The sequence below is a fragment of the Gouania willdenowi genome, chromosome 8 (genome assembly GCF_900634775.1).
Source record: "Gouania willdenowi chromosome 8, fGouWil2.1, whole genome shotgun sequence".
In the NCBI taxonomy this organism is placed as follows: Eukaryota; Metazoa; Chordata; class Actinopteri; order Blenniiformes; family Gobiesocidae; genus Gouania; species Gouania willdenowi.
Genome location: NC_041051.1, coordinates 7,727,712 through 7,739,666, shown reverse-complemented (window position 1 = coordinate 7,739,666; position 11,955 = coordinate 7,727,712).

Genomic DNA, 11,955 nt, shown 5'->3' with positions numbered 1-11,955 from the left:
ACTGAAGTATTTGAAACCCATTCCTGACAGTATATATATATATAAACTAAAATAAAGCAAAATTTATATATATATATATATATATATATATATATATATATATATATATATATATATATATATATATATATATATATATATATTAAATATGTCATAATTATGGCTTAGGTCACTCACCAATAATAAAGGTTGTGTACAAGCTGTCATGACTCCCCCAGGTGATGACTTAGATGGTAAAACAGGTGAAGTGTGGAAAAAAGGTCTTCGTTGAAACTGACTTGCAAAATAATACAAAGTTTAGTAAAACAAGCAGAATAAAAAAAAACAGGACAACCAGAGACAGAGGCCCTGTGAGAGTTCTTTAACTAAATAATTGAATAACATCAATGAATTAAATTAAAAATAAATAAAATGATCAGGCTCTAAGTATTGCAACATGTATACACTCTAAAACAGTGACATGCCAAATGTGCCATGTGGGCAACAACATTGGAGGTACAAACCACAACAGGAACCTAAGAAAGTGACTGGGTGTTAATCAGAAATTGCACGACTAAGAACATACTGTATGGATTATGTAATCAAATAATTAGTCAGACAGAAAATGAAACATGTTTATCTGTGTAGCCACACAGTCAAAGGTTACTCATTTAGGACGTTACAATGAGGAGGATGAATTAGTCATTATTATGGAGATAAAAGGCATGCAGAATGGCCTTTATGGGGGTGTTCACATTGACACTGTCACTGCAATTTTGCGGTTGCCCTCATTTGGAGACATGATTTTCTCTCTAGTTGAATGATGAAGTCCTGTCAAAGCATGATGATTTTATAAAAAAAAGGATTTATTATAAACTAAATGAAAAATAGTACAAAAAAAGCTTCCATCCTGTAGGAAGGGCAAACGGCTAGCAACTAATGGGAAAGTTCCACAGCTTAAACTTTATACAGATAGAGAAAAGTTCCACCGTGATGAGAGGAAAGGAGGGGGTCAGATGCCCCCAACAGTGGAGACGTTGGAGAATGATGACGAGGTGGATGTATTGAGGAAGGCTGGCGCCACTGATATCTGTCTTGGATAGTGTGTGTGCGTCAGTTGATGTGTGTGTGTAAGTGTTGATGTGAATGTGAGTGTGTGTGTGTGTCTGCATGTGAGCCCGTCTTTGGCCTTGAAGGTCATGCTGGTGTCTTATCTGTGTGCTAACATGACTCAGCTGTTCAAAACTACAAAGAATAATGCAGTCATTGTGTATTAACACATGACAAATTGTACACATGAACACACATTTGATGATATGATTAATATAATAATTGCCATAACAACACCTAATAACAAACTGTCAGGGAGGTGAGCTGTGAAGGTCATGTTAACAACAGTCACAAAATGCTTAAACCTATACCTATAACTAAACAATATTTTAGTGAATATCTCTCTTTCTCTCGTGTGTGTAAATATATATGTACTGTATGTATATATTAGTGATATATAAAATAAGGGCAATGACAATAATCATATTAATATTTTTAAGAAAGTGTCCATTTGTACAGTTGCCATTTGAACAACCCCCGGTGCTATTGGTGCGTTTACCAAAGTACACGTACGTAGCATCTTAGGTTTAGGGTTAGGTTATAACCCAATATCGCAACAATTCTTAGGGTTAAGGTTAGTCACGTGACCTAAACTGGCCAAATAGGGGCGCTGCGTACGGATAGAATTTTGGTATATTGATGCGGCAACCGTACGCATAGCCACTGCCTTTTTTAAACAGAGACATTTCATTTAATAATAGTAATATTGGTTTTAAATTCATATAGATTAGTATACATTTGGAGTTATTCAAACATTTCCAAAACATTACATTATCAGAATCAGAATAAGAATTGTTTTTTTATTGCCAAGTACATTTACATATACGAGGAATTTGTCTTGGTGTATTGGTAGGAAATAAAAACAAAGCTAAAATAACAAGTACTAAAATAAAATAAAATATGAGAAGCAATTACCTATATATAAACTAAAATTTAAACACAAAATGTACAAAGGGAGCATAAAAGAAATTAAATTTAAAGTCCAGTCAGCATTAATGTAATGCATATTGAGCAGTTCCAGTTTTCACATTCCTGTGATGTTTTCTGACTGTAGGGGCTGATGAGAGTTTCATTATTATTTGGAAATGCTGAATGAAATTATTATCGCTCTCATTCTCAGCTTTTGTTCTCAAACTTATTGAAACCATTGTATTTTTAGTTCAATTTTAAAATTTCGACTTTAATCTCGACATTATTTTTCAATTTTATTCTCGAAAATTTCAACTTTAATAATAATATTAATAATAATAATAATAATAATAATAATGCACTGGATTTTATATAGCACTTTATCATAGACATTCAAAGCGCTTTACAGAATTAAGGCATTATTTTTTCACTCTACACTTAGTGGTGGTAAGCTACTATTGTAGCCACAGCTGCCCTGGGGCAGACTGATGAAAGCGAGGCTGCTGTAGTGTGCCATTGGTCCCTCTGACCACCACCAACACTCACACTCTATATTCATACTAGGCAATGGTCACGGTCACATGATGTTTTTTTAATACGGATTTAGTTATTCTGAGTAAAAACATTCGGAATTAAAGTGTTCTGCTTTGTGTTTACATGGTAATTGTAATTCCTAAACTGATGTTTACATGGAAAACAGGTTTATTTGCCTTTAGATAATTTTGCTTTAGGTCTGGAGGTTTGGAAGGCTCTGATTGGTCAGGGTGCAAACGTGATTTATCACGTCTATCAGGAAAAACACACAACAAACCTTTTATTGTCGGCTATAACACAGAACACCACACGAGAACTGTTTTCACTTTTATTTTGATTGTAGTTTTGAAGCAACAGCTTGAGAATGTCAGGTTCTGTTTGTTATTTAGCCCTTGGGGTCCTCTTTAAGTTATTCTGTGTCTTTGTTCATTGGTTTGAGTCTGGTCATGTTTAACTCTTGTCTGTGTTTCAGGTATTCCTGCTTGTGGCTCCACCCCCCAGTGATGTCTGTGTGCTTGGTTGGTGACTGATTAGCTCCCTCATGTTTTCACCCAGGTGTGGCCCATTCCCAATCACGCCTCCTCCACTATTTAGCTGAGTGCTTGGTCACAGTGTGTTTGCTGGTTTGTTGCTGTTGTTAGTGTCATTGTCTCCCTCTTCGTGTCCTGCTGTGTCTGGTTCTTGCTCCCTGTACCTCCTGTCTTTTGGATTTATGTTTTATTTTGGAAATAAACATGGACTGGTTCCAAGAATGCTATGCATCCATCCTGCCTCCATCTCTCCTTGCATTTGGGTCCACACCGCCAATCAACCGTGACAGACAATAACGCACAGTTTCAGTTTTGGCCGCGGAGCGGAAGGAGATAAGAACTAATCACCTGTAGAAAGTCCAGTAAAACTCCGGAAAACAATCACCAGGAATAAATAGTTGCTCTGCGGTAAAGACAGTAGCTCTAACAACATGTTAGAGCTACTGTCATTCGGTGAAGCCTGTTCCACTCAAACACTTTGGGTATTTGGAAGCCGTTGACAAAGTTTCAGGTCGAGCAGATGGGGAGATACACAGACCTTTCTTAAAAAAATAGAATGGTACAGTGCCCGTTGGAAGTTTGTATTCATATCGTGGTAGGAGCTTACGTAGAATTGTCAATTATGTCCAAATGAGTATGTGTTTGAAGGTTGGATGTACAAAAAGGTGTACATACTCCAAGAGGGCATCGGTGAAGAGGTGGGAGGGAGCGGTTTTGTGTGTCTCTGCTTGTGTATTGGTTGAGGTTACAAGGGGCGGGGTCAATTAGCATTTGTGCGAAACATTTAAGTTCCACATTTAGATTTAGATTTAACATTTAACATTTAGATATGATATATAACATTTAGATTTAGATTTAACCATTTAGATTTAACATTTAGATTTACATTAAACATTTAGATTTAACATTTAGACTTAGATTTAACATTTAGATATAACATATAACATTTAGATTTAGATTTAAAATTTAGATATAGATTTAACATTTAGATATAACATATACCATTTAGATTTATATATTTAGATTTAATGCTTTTTTTTTACCTCTATATATGTGGTTAAATGTTGTGTTAAATGTAGGAAAATGTGCTAAATATGAGAAAAGTGAGATAAATAATGAAAATGTGTTAGCTAAAACTTTTATACTAAATTTCTACACTTGGCACCCCATACTCGGAGCCCGATTTTTTATTTGTTTTTAATGGATGAGGAAATGCAAAATATGATGTGCCTGCTGTAATCTATGGTTAGCTGAATGTGTGAATAAAGTGGATGAATATACATTATATTGTTTAATATTATAAATGAAAATATATTAATGGTAGTGTGTCAAAGAGCAACCGTAGCAGTGGAGGCAATCAATGAGGCAACCAGGCTCCAGAGTTTTGATGCATCAGGTTTTTGTCTTTTTATTTTCCATTGGCACCACAAGCACAGTGCATTTCAATCTCCACTCAACTCCTACTGACCAGAATGGAGGTGCATCCTTAATTAGCCTGTACCAAGCATGGGGTGACATTTGATTTACATATTAAAAGTACAACATAAATATTTACACAAATAATTCTTAACAGACACCATCATAAACAATAAGCCTTTATTAATATAATTACCCTTATTCAGATCCCCTAAATGATTAAACTAATTATTTACATTGATTTCTAAACATCAAGCTCCCCTGTTCCTTAGTCCCTCTTGGTCTCTCCCACCTGGAACTATAAAAAGGTGTCCACAGCCCCCGGGGAATTCTTTCACCAGGACACCACAGGAAAGAGGAAGAGGCCATGCACAGGTAAGCATTGCTGTATATTGCATTTCAATCACACCCAGAATAAGAGAACATATTTAATGGTTATATCTATCTATCATGTCACTGCTAAGTTATTTATCAATTATCTTAAAATGTATTTTCTGTTTTTATCACTAGATGAATGCTGAAACCCTGTGGCCTGAACCATGTGCTTCATCACCTGTCCTCATGATGTCAATTTAAGCAAATTCATTAAATCAATACAACAGAATGTGTCTTCTGAATTTCATTAAGCACTGCCAGTCTGTTCACACAATTTACCATGTATACATTATAACAGTCCATGTGTAACGTCACCTCGTCGTTACATAGTGGTACTGTGAGATTTTTAGAGGAGAGAACAGAATATACTGTATCACCTATTTTTAATCACTTGAATCTGACCATTATTTTGGCCTTTTATCATGTTTAGTACTGCACATCATACCAGTGCAATATACCTAGAACACTTGGAGCCTAAGCAGTGTAGCCAGGACACATACATTTGACAAAACAACCTCCATTTACTTATTTTGACAAATAAGTGATTAAGTAGTAAACTATGTAAACTTCATGTTAATTGGTTGTTTATTTAACTTAATAATTAAAGTATTTTCTGATGAAGTGAAACAGCACTGATCAGCCGAATCATGTTTACTAAATGTGACTATAACCTGAGTCACTGTTGAACCGTAAGAAAAAAACAGAATTTTTAGCTCGTGTGCAGCATTAGCTTTAGCAGCTAACTCTGTCTTTCTGCCTTGGAGACTGATGCCACGTTTGCGCAAAGCATCTTTTAAGGAATCAACGCTCCAACAGGTAAAATAATGTAAATCTCTGTCAGACTGGCTTCCTACACCGTCAGCCATGGAGAGTTTATCTCTCTGACCTTTGACCAAATGTAGAAGAACTGAACCAGAGCGAGAGTGTGAAAAGGCTTATTCTAAAAACAGGTTGATTTGCGGACTACTTATGTAAATTCATGAGTAGGCGTGTCTGTAGATGCTAGCCACACACAACAGCTGATCACTAGCGATTATATTTTTCTATCCACGCACTCTTGTTATTGTTTTCAAAAAACTGCACATTGCAGTAAAACACATGGATATTTAAGCGGCTGTTGAGATTTTGAGTACGAAAAACAGTTTTATCATCCTCTCAGCAGCTGAACATCCTCTTCCTCACACATCAATATCCTTACTACAAAACTGCTCCTTGATAGTGGTTTTACACCATCTATCGTTTACAAACACAGCCAGAACCCCTCCTCTCCGCTCACCGCTCTTCGTCGTCAAGTGGCTGCATAAAAGTTGGAAGTTGCCCATTATTGTGTCCAGTGTTAGCGTTAGATGCTGAGTTAGCGCCTCTAGCTCGTCCATCTTAATGGAGATAGATCTAACATTCCACATGATGACAGACTGGAGGACAGGATATCTTCTCCTCATTGCTCTTGCGCTTTGTCCTGTTGCTCGCCAGTTCCTCCTCAGTTCATGAGGGATGTCAGGTCTCACTGCATAGGCTGGTGTAGCATTAGCATGGAGTGCTAACAGCTGATGGGTGTAAACAATGGGTCCGTGGCTCCGAGCAGGGACTCCAGACACAAGCAGCAGAAAACGTAGTGCAGTCTGCATTTACATGTATATCAATAAAGTATAATATATATATATTCTATATTAAACCACAGTGTTGGTTTTAGCTGTTAGATAGTTGGAGAGGGAAGAGCTCACATTCTAGGAGGCATGTATTATGTCCATGGTAGGAGAAGGAGTTTCCGGTCGGTGACATCACACGCCGGGCAAAATCCAACTGTCCTGTTTGGAGCTGACTTTAATTACAAAATGTGGAATAACATTGGAGGGAGGAAACATAACCTTTTCAACTTTTTCCTACTGAATGAGACTAAAGACATTTATATCACTGTAGCAACACCATTATAAAGTGATTTTTTCATCATACCTCCCCTTTAATGTGTGTGTCTTTCTGCAGAAAGTGTGTTTGTAGCTGCAACATGGAGCTAATGCTGAGGCTGACCTGCTTCTTCTTCTGCCTCGGTGAGTATGTAAACAACAACAGGAGGAAGTTTAAAGGATGTTAGAGAGTGACAGCAAAGCAAGTGGTGGGAAGATGTAGAGTCCAGTTGGGGAGAGGGAGGGGAGATTGTTTTTATTTTTATTTTATTAGCAGATCGTATTTCTGCGCTTATTGAGCTCTGATTAATTCTTTGGTGTGTCTGTAGTAGGGTTGGGCACCAAAAACCGGTTCGTAATATCCGGTTCTGGAACCGTTACAAAGATGTTTGAATTTGATTTTTTTTTTTTACAGATTCCTAAATGCTCGCACAATTTTTTTTCCGCGGCTTGATCTGTTTGTTTACGCGGGGTTTGTATAAGGTGCGTTCAGAACGTGACTGCAGTGTGTGTGTGCGTATGTGTGTGCGTGTGCATGTGCATGTGTATGCTGATCACTTCTTCTCCTGCCGTATCATAGACAGCGCCACTCTTACGATTTAAATGATCAACTTATGGCATTACTAAAGGATGAGTTCATCCAGAATGTAGACTAATTCTAGAAGTTAACAGCTTTAATTTAGCCCCGCTAAATGAAGAAGTGTAGGACAGTCCTCTGCCGCTGCTGTCTCTCTGTAGCGGGGAAGGGGCTGCTGCCTCGGCTCTACAGACAGTGACGGAAGGAGGAGTTGTTAATTATTTTTTTATTGACACGTGCACGCACCTCCTGTGCACACCTCACCTGCACCTGCAGCATCTACAGTGTTGGATGTGACATCAAACAGCATCCAACAGCACCGCTGCTGCTCATTTAGTGCTGAGTTCAACAAACTATTGATCAAACATTCACTAGTCTTATTAATGACATGTTATTTAATTGTGAGTTACATCATCTCTTTTATTAAACGCTGACAGGTGTTAAAAAACTTATCAAACACACGATCAGTGTGTGGTCACGTGATCAGTGTGTGATCACATGATCAGTGTGTAATCACATGGTCAGTTGTTTGCTATGATAAAATGACACGGGCGACCGTGGCTCAGGTGGTAGAGGATCGTCTTCTGATCGAGAGGTTGGGGATTCGATCCCAGTACCTGACTATGTGTCGAAGTGTCTTTGGGCAAGACACTGAACCCTAAGTTGCTCCCAGTGGTCGACTAGCGCCTTGCATGGCAGTCCTGTCCCATTGGTGTGTGAATGTGTGAGTGATTGGGTGAATGAGCTGATATGTAAAGCGCTTTGGGGTTGCTTCAGTGTGGTTATAAGGCGCTTGTCGTGGTTTCCCCAGGTGGAGATGTGAGCGATGAAAAAGATGTAGTGTGGAAAAAGGGATCATCACTGAAACTGGCTTGCATAATAACACAAAGTTTATTAACACAAGCAGAATCAAAAGAACAGGGGAGAGACAAAAACCCTGTGAGAGCAGCCGGGTCAGATTTACTCTGAAGCAAGAACAATAGAGAGAAGCTTATATCTTTCACAAAGTTCTCAGATGTCACATGATTACTTAACAACCCTTTTCTGGGACACAAAGAAAGGAAGCAACATTTGTCCATTTAGGTGATAAGACCCTCACATGATGATCTCATTTTGAGGTGGAAACAAACAGCTGGTATTCTTCCAACATCCTGAGTGACCTGTGGGGATGATTAAATCTCCTGGGCTCCGCAGGGGGTCGGAGCCCAGAGTTTGGAAACTTAGCAAGTAAACATTGATTGATTGTTTATTTTTGATCGTAATGTAACAAAGAGGTGATAACAGGAACAAACCTGTTCTTTGATTCTACTATTCCTTTGCTTGGCCAGGAATGCTGAGGCTAGCACAGTCAAAGTTCAATTTAAATGATTTAATTTCCTACACGTGAAGCAGTAAATACACCTCACGCTATATACTACTTTTAAAATGTACAAACCACAGTCGGTCCTTTTTTTCCGTTTTTTTTTTTTTTAACGTGTCCGTCAGTTATTTTCACTGCTCAGTAACAGATGACATCATGTCCTGTTGGTCTTAGCATTGGTTCCTATTGGCTTCTCATTCATCGTAAAAGCTGCAGCGCATGTGCCGTCACTCTCTAATCATTAAATCTGTGATTGATCTTGTGGGTCTAATTAGGACGTTCACCTAATCTAAACACTGTCAGCTGATTGGATCAGCTGGAGAGCTCCAAGCTGTGAAGAGTTTGATGAAATGGTAAAAGGGGGCGTGGGCACAGACGGCTTAGCTGAACCCGGTTTAAACCATAAGCCTGGCTTTCCTGAGAACACTTTGATCAAATCCCCCCTGGTCTGCAGCTCTTGGTTTTTTACACTGCTGACAACTTGTTTGTAGTGTTATTTCAGCAAGTTTCACTTTTACAGTTACAGTTGGAAACCTTTGTAATTGAATACCCTAGTTACAGTACAGCAACCAAATTAAACTGTATCAACTAAGTGAATTAATAAAAATGGCCTGTGTAAAGGCTTTTTCAAATGAAAACATTCTCCTGTAAAATCTGTGACCTGCACAAACCAAAGAATCAGAATCGAGAATCGTTTAGAACAGGCATCAAAATTGAGAATCAGAATCGTTAAAATCCAAACGATGCCCAACCCTATTCTGTAGTGCTGACATGAGCCTGAGTAGCCAATGGTGTGATTTGGCAGAGAAAAAAAACCTTTGTATGTGCTGTGTGTGTCTATGAGCCATGACAAGGCACCGCAAAGGATAAAATGTGCACTACAGACGGTTCTACGTCTGTATGGTCGTCATGTTTTAATCCTTTACGATCTAATATTGTGAGAGCTATGGTGAGTATTGAGTAGCTAATTAGCATAGCATAGATTTAGTAGTGTAGACTGGGTGTGTCTTCTCTGAGTCATGTTCAAACCCAAATAAACAGGAGGTTGTTTCAGGCGTTACCAAACGGTTTAGTTTTATAATGTATTCTTTCATTGATCCAATGTAGTACATTTAATATTTCATACTTGTATCTGATGATCCCTGCGTGGCAGCACTTTTAAAAAGATTTTAAGACAGATATTTATGTTAAACCCTGGATGTGATGATAAGTTTTTATGTTTGTGTAATATTTCAGTGATGATGTCATCTGCTTCAGTAGTGGAGGTCAGCATTCCTGTAGATGGAAACTACACTCTGAGAGAACCTGTGACGGACTTTGCATCATTAAAGCGTAACGGCCGAATCATCGCTGCGGTGATTTATGGACAGCTGGGGGTAAACGATCATCATTTCGACAATTTGATCCTGTGGAACAAAAGTACAAGATTCTTTACCCTAGTACACTGAGATAAAGTAGACTCAGGAATGTATCAGATAGTAGACATTGGAGATAGTTTTCTTTCAGCTGAGCATGATTTTTTTTAACATCACAGTCTTCATGAAAAGAAAGATGTTGAGTGAAAACTGTTTTGTCTTCAAGATTTTACTTGCATTTCTTGTGAAAAAGAAGGGAGTAAAATCACAGTTAGTTACATCTGATGAAAGTCCAGTTTCATGTTTTTCTATCCACATTGGATTTATTGTTGTGAAAACATGAGGAGTTTCTACATCTCAGCGTCTCTACCCAGTGATCATGTTTCCTCCTCCTTCATCTCACATATTCTACATTATTGTCCTGAAGCTGAACGAGGTCAGCTGTATACTTCCTGTTTTGTAACAGACTTCCTGGTCTGCTGAGTACTGGTGGTGGATGTTTCTTCTCCTGTTGTGAGGCGTCACATTAGCTGGGTTTCCATTACAGATATAAAGCAACATTTATAAATGTCCACAAAGTATAATTGCGTTTGGAACGTGTTTCCATTGAAGGTTGTTTTGGGGGTGGAACCTGGTAACTGTGGTGAAATCTGATCCTGTGAGACTACCTCTGCAGGTAGTTGGACGCTCAGAACCTCCTTAGAACACTCTGTTCTGTGACGTGTATTTGTGTAAGAAGGGTTTCCATTGTGACACATTTCAATATCGAATCATCTGAAATTCCTCCTCATTAAAGCGTAAAAACTTTTTTTGCGATGTTTTCATTCACAGTTTTTATGTAGATATTTAGATATGTGCATTTCCAAGGGTAATGGAAATATCTACTGTTGTTGAGGAGCTGGCATGTCCACCAGATAAGATGTATAGCAGATCTTTTTCTATATTCTGAGAGAGTAGGTGGAGCTGTATTACTATACCACATTTACCTTTCCTATGTGCTGGACTTCCTGACATATTGGAAGATGAGCATGGAAGAACAATAAGGACACACCCCCACACTAAATCATCACATCAGTGGAACTATTGAATAATCACAGAACAATCGGTAAAACGTTTTTGAGACGTCCTGAACATTTGTTGAAATGACACGTGTGCACATGTTAGCGCTCAGCTGTTTCCTGTCTGTGTGGAGGAGCTTCTGCTCTACTCAGAGAACAGTATGCAACAAAAGTTGTTTGTCTGTGATTGTGTCTCTGTGTAGAAACAACGTGTGCTGAGGACAACGTTAATTAAAAGTTAATTTAGGAAAATTTGTATTTTTTCAGCATTTTTTCATCACTAACCTTACTATTATTATTGTTATTATTATTACATCGCCTAGTGGAAGTGCGTCTGATTGTCTAAATAATGTGATGTCCTTTCCCTAAATCATTTACGAAGTCTCCTAACACCTTTCCTTAACCCTGTGACATCATTCACAGGGTTAAGGTAAGGTGATAGGAAAGGAGATAGGAGGAATATTAGGACACAGCCTCAGTAACTCTCTGAATGAGCGGTGTTCAAACCAAGCTGGGCCTCGTGTTAACTGGTGACCCATACTCATATCCGTTCAGTGACAACCCTGCTGTCAGTGGGCAGGGCTATGACAAGCCAACCAATCAGGAAGTCAGCAGCTGTCACTCAGGAACTTCATGGTTGTGTGTAGAGATGAGTACGGTGGCTGGGAAGTGTCAGGTGAATGCATTTACAGAAATGAACACGAATGCAAAAAGGTCACAACACAAATGCAAAATGACTACAACGGAAGTGTTTCCGACGGACCGGTATTACAGACGGACACGTTTCTGGCGGATGTTTTTAACCCACCAGAACAGTTAAGAACAAGAAGAAGACATCGAAACGCGTA